Here is a 5,649-nt window from a genome sequence, read left to right on the forward strand (position 1 = left end):
ATTTCAGTTCTCTCCAAATAAACTTATTACCAGAATGATACACATATTTTATTTTCAAAAAGAAACATATTTATCATTTCTGTTGTACTGTCCATCTAGTTTGCTCTTAACACTGTTACTTAATAATTTGTGAATAAATACAGGTCTTGCAGATATTGTACGAGAGGCGTTCAATTCAGTATTTGAACACTTTTCAAACATACCAATATGTTCAATGATCTATATTTCATTGCAACAAATGTTCTATTTGAGATCCGTTTCAATAATAATCAATTTGCAGTACATAAACGAAAAAGGAAATTTTGTATCAATAGATTTTCAGTCCATTTTCTTCAGTTTGTCCTTAAGGCATCCGGTCCACAAATAAGAAAGTTCAATATAACTTTACTGTTGACATATATCAAATATTGATGCCTGGTAAGCTCATATAATTTTAGTATCATTTGAGAGTGTGCTGTCTACTGAAAAAGAAAATACAAGTTACATGATAAAAATATGTTATAGATTTTTTACTTATTATCTATTTTTTTTCTGTATAGTATTCAGAGTGCATTTTAGTTTGTTTATTAACAAGAGTCTCAGTACTGCCTTGAAACGGTCCTCCAGTCAAAGCAATATCTTCTGCAGTATAAGAAATAAGCTCAACCATCTTCAGTTTCTTACGTTCTTTGTCACCTACTCGGATATCACAAAACCGCGTCTGTATATGTTAACCTATGTAGAGCCTAACCTCATTATAATTTCCTCATATCTGATTACACATTTTAAATATAGCCTTTAGGAACATGGACGTTTCGTGTAGCACTTAGCTGATGATGTCATATATCTTTCAGCAGCATTGTTCCTAAGTCTAAATTAATTCTCTCTATTTTTAGCTGGCATCTTTCGCTTTGTCGGTTAACTAACTTTTAATATTATACGAGCAGCAGGTTTTGCTGTTTGGATAGTGTTTGCAAAGTTTCTCCAAATTTTTCATCCACCACAATTACCACTTTTTCATACTCTTATTTCCCTTTCTTACTTATTCTCGTGGTTAAAACTAAGATTTTTTAATCAAACATTAATTAAATAACATAATCTATAAGATTAAATTTGTTAGGATGAAAACAGTTCCCAAGGTTAAAAATTATCATGCAGCTCTCACAGGTGTCAAACACCTCTCGCTTTAGAAGAGGTTATGACTTGGCAATTTGACAAGCACCGCATGTTTTCCTTTCACATTGTTTAAAGTATCCATTACTACATCAATTTCGTTTGGCCCACTGTTGATGTTTGTCTTCTGGCCGTAATTGTGTTTCTCTTGTTGATTTGTCTTCTGAAAGCTTGTATGGTTCTTTGTAATTGCTTTTTACAATGTTTCAAATGAGTGCTTTTATATTTCACAAACTATGTCCTTTGCTGCTTTCGTGTGTAAGGAACAGATTTTATTTATACTGTCCTGTAACTTGATGGGTATCAAGGATGAGCTTTGTTGCATCACTTATATGTTTTAACTGACCAGTAATGTGTTGGTTAATGTCCATTCCAAGGAGATGCCCCACTTTGTGCTTGAATGTATTAGTTACGTCCTTGTTGACTTAATGTTGTTGTTTTTGTTGTTTTTTTTTTGTTTTTTTTTTTGCTGTTGTCTTAATGTTTTTGTTGTTCTTTTTTGTTTTGTTTTGTTTATTTTTGTTGTTTTTTTTTACTTTGTATTCACCATGTAAACATCTAGACAAACAAAGAAGTTACGGATTTAGTGAGCTGTGTTCTTGGAATGTGTCTTATCCTGTATAATAATATTTTAAAAATAAAATGCGATTAAGTGAATTTTTATATCTGAGAATGAAATAACTGCCATTAGACATTTGGCGAAGTAAGAAAATGGGCCTTCATAACACTACAGGCATTGTTCTGTACAATATGATATCACATTCAAAGTGTTTGTTATTGTCGCTACTATTCAACAAGAGTAAATACCCGGCTAAAAATATATTTGTATTTCGTAATAAAACCGAACAGTTGACAGCTTTTCACAAATTGTAGGTGTATTAATAACCAATTTCTTTTTTTCAGAGACAATTATCGATGATTTTAGATGTAATTTGTTGTAATATGAATAATCTTATTCAATACATTAATTTTGAAAATAAATTGCTGTGATTTTTAAATAATAATTCTAACTTTTTAGATAAGCAAGACTTATCTTATAGATAGATTGTTTTTACCTTGTTTACGAAATCTTCATGACATTTAGATAAATTATTTTAAGGTTAAGATGAATGATATGCATTCTGATAACAATAACATTTATCTAAATACAGTACCAATATGGGGACATTTCACTTAATAAATAATCGAAGCTCCTCGAAATTTGAATCGCCTGCTTTTATTTTATGTAATTAACCAGTAATTATGCAGTATCTTTTCTTCAATAATGAACTACCTGTTTGTTATATGGTAGCTATTTGAACAAAGAGTTGAGTTGACGCCCCAAACAGGTTACAATTTCTCATATTTCATAATCATTTAAATTGAGAACAATTTTCAATAAATACTAGTAAAATTTCATAATTTATTATTTTCTATGTATTAGGATGTTCATATATCAGTGATAAGGAGAACTTTTTAGAGATATACGTTAGAAGTGTTTGTATGACGATTGTAATCTACAATTTGTTTATAATAAATTAAAATTGTAGGACGATTTGTTTTTACTGTACAAGATCATCCACTTTATGGGAGTCCACATGCTTCTGTTCTGTAGTAGCATTTGCATTTTACATTACAACATAAAATTTTATTCTTACCGTCTAAAATATCTTCTATGATGTCTCTTTTATTAACAGAAGATAAATATTTCCGACTTTCGTGAGCTTTCTCCTGCATGTTCTTCTTACAATCCGATAGTTGGCTGAATGGCAAGAATCATGTCATAGATCAACTAGTAACTTGGATCTTGCAGCTTAAGTGTCTGTCATCCCTTTATGGGAAGGAGTTAAATTTCTACATTCGAAAACACTGTATATTATATTTTTACCAAATTTTCAAGTTTTGATTAATATGTCTTCTTCCGTCAAAAAAGCCTAATAGATTTATTTTTACTATCTCAAAAGCAGTCTTTTGATGGCCACTTTCTGTTGACTTATTTAATACACAAGCAGAATAGATAAATGCGGATATTTCTTTTGTGGTTGGTCTCAAGTGTGTTTAGTAATTATATCAACAGATTTTCCAAGACAACATCTTAAATACGTATTTCTTTATTAAACAAATCATAATTCGTGAACATTTTAATCCAGTCACTGACTCCAGTTAGTTTGAGAGACAAGTCAAAAAATCTATAGAATGTCCTTTGGAAGTACAGAACGCAACCTAGCAAAATATTAGCAAACTTGTTTAGACTTAATGAAATGTGCAACACGCCCATTAGCACCGGCTGAAGCGGAATTATATTATAGTCAGAGAAAGGTCAGAGAAAATATAACAAAAATGAGTCCAGCTAAGGGGATGCAGAATGATAATGACAGAAAGAAAGGAAAAATGTACATGTAAACTATTCCAATTATCTAAAGATAAAGCAAGCACTCTTTAGTAAAATTTATCATGCAATTACTATGCAAAGTGCCTGATATCACTTGCTTGATATTTTATTTTGATATCAAGTCATTGACCTGATATTAAAATTAAGCTCCTCCCATATTGACGGACTACTAGTAGTTTTCACGTCAGTTTCCTTCAAGATTGAATTTTATTTCAGAGCCCAGTTTCGATGTTGCACAACTTTTTTCTAAATAGATTCTGTACTGGTAAGCTAAACATATTTCCTTGAATATGGTTGTCTCTACATTTATCAAAAAGACAATAGCACTGAATGACGTCATTGTGAAACGTTCATCATGATATCACAATGTTTACATCGGTCGATTCTTGGAAAGGTTTACAATACACTTGACACTGTATACTTATTCTTGATATATGTCTAATTTAAGGCATGCACATTTTATTAAGTATTAGCAAAAGTATTTGTGTTAATTATTATTGTTGGATCAGTGTAAAATTAGTGATTAAACTTTTGAGCATCTCTGACCTGAGTCTGCAACTGGAAGTGAAATTTTCAGCGCTTTTGTAGTTTCCTGAGTCAAATGTTTAATAATGTGGAAATAAAGCATGTTCTGGTTTATTCAAAAGGATGCTATTTAATTTTTACACAGATAAGAGTTTATTCCATTGTTACGTTTTACAAAATTATCAGAATGTCAAAAACATTGTCGAAGTTGAATTCAATATGGCTGCCGTATTGTTCTGTTCAGATGTTTCAGGGGCGGATGAATTTTCAAATCCGTAAAATATAAATGAATTCATTTTTTGCTTCAGAAATCATTTTTTTTTTACGAGAGATGAGGACATATGTTGTTCTAGGCAGTTTGTATTAGTTTTATGATAAATAGAATAACAGGCTACTGCCTTTTGATAGATCTATCAATGTCATCAGGTCTTGGCTGAGACCTGATAACATTGATATCAAAAGACAGTAGCCTGTTATTCACTATATATAGTAAACCAATGGTTTGAGACCACCAACTGTTTTCCTACAGGCTTCCATTATAAAAAACATGGTATGCACAGCCTTTTATAAACCAAAACATGTATACCTGGTCACTTTTTTTTCTAGAAGTACCTTAGTGCCGCCAAAATAACGAAAATAAATGCAAACAGTGATAATTTTAGTATTATCCACATGAGAGATCTGACCACCTGTTTACATCGCGGCATTCGAGGCAGAAATCCATTTCCTGAAACGTTTTCAATAAAGCAAATATTGTCAAAATGTATAATATAATATTCTGAACACACAGGAAAGGTTCAATTTCGTATTTCGATTTCTTTTTCACTTACTTAGCTGTTGTCATTGATGACCAATTAGAATAGACTTAATATTACCTTATTCCCGGGTATACGATAACGTTATTCTCAAACTAATTATTAATGTTAGCATCTACCCACTTCTTCCAGATTACAAATCTGTAAGATACTTGAAATTTAAAACCTTTGAAAGCAGAAAAGACTAGAAAATATAAAATATGTGATAGGAGCGCATAAAATTGCGTGCTGGATATTAGAGATGTAGAAATGTTTTTTCTTTAAATAAACAAATATGTGCACTTAATATCGACTGTAGAAAATAAAAGACTATCTCAGTAGATACTGGAATAAGGATGTAAAGAAACACAAGTCTTAAAAAATCTTATGGGTATACAGATAATAAATAGGAACATGTCTCGAAAAAAGAAAACGCTGGTCGCATATTGGCGGATACAAGTATATCTTAGATTTGTTTTGCTCTGTAGAGATGTTTTCCTTATTTTTATCGTAGTTGTTTGTTGAAAACACACAACAGATCTATGCTTGATATATTAGTCGTATTTTCATACAACTTTTGGTCTCATCTTTAACTTATTTTTGTTTGACTGAGAACATTTTCCTTACATTTAACATGACCCCACTTTTCTTTTGATTTTTATTCAGAATTGACAATATTCTTCTCCAAAACGTAAGCTAAAGACATTTTAAATTTGTCTTGGTCTATGCTGCATCCATTGTTAGTTTCTGTTTTACGTAAGATAAAGAAACCAGCTATTTAGTGTTCTCATGCCTGCGATCATGTTC

Source organism: Mercenaria mercenaria, chromosome 6, assembly GCF_021730395.1.
Source record: "Mercenaria mercenaria strain notata chromosome 6, MADL_Memer_1, whole genome shotgun sequence".
Taxonomy (NCBI): domain Eukaryota; kingdom Metazoa; phylum Mollusca; class Bivalvia; order Venerida; family Veneridae; genus Mercenaria; species Mercenaria mercenaria.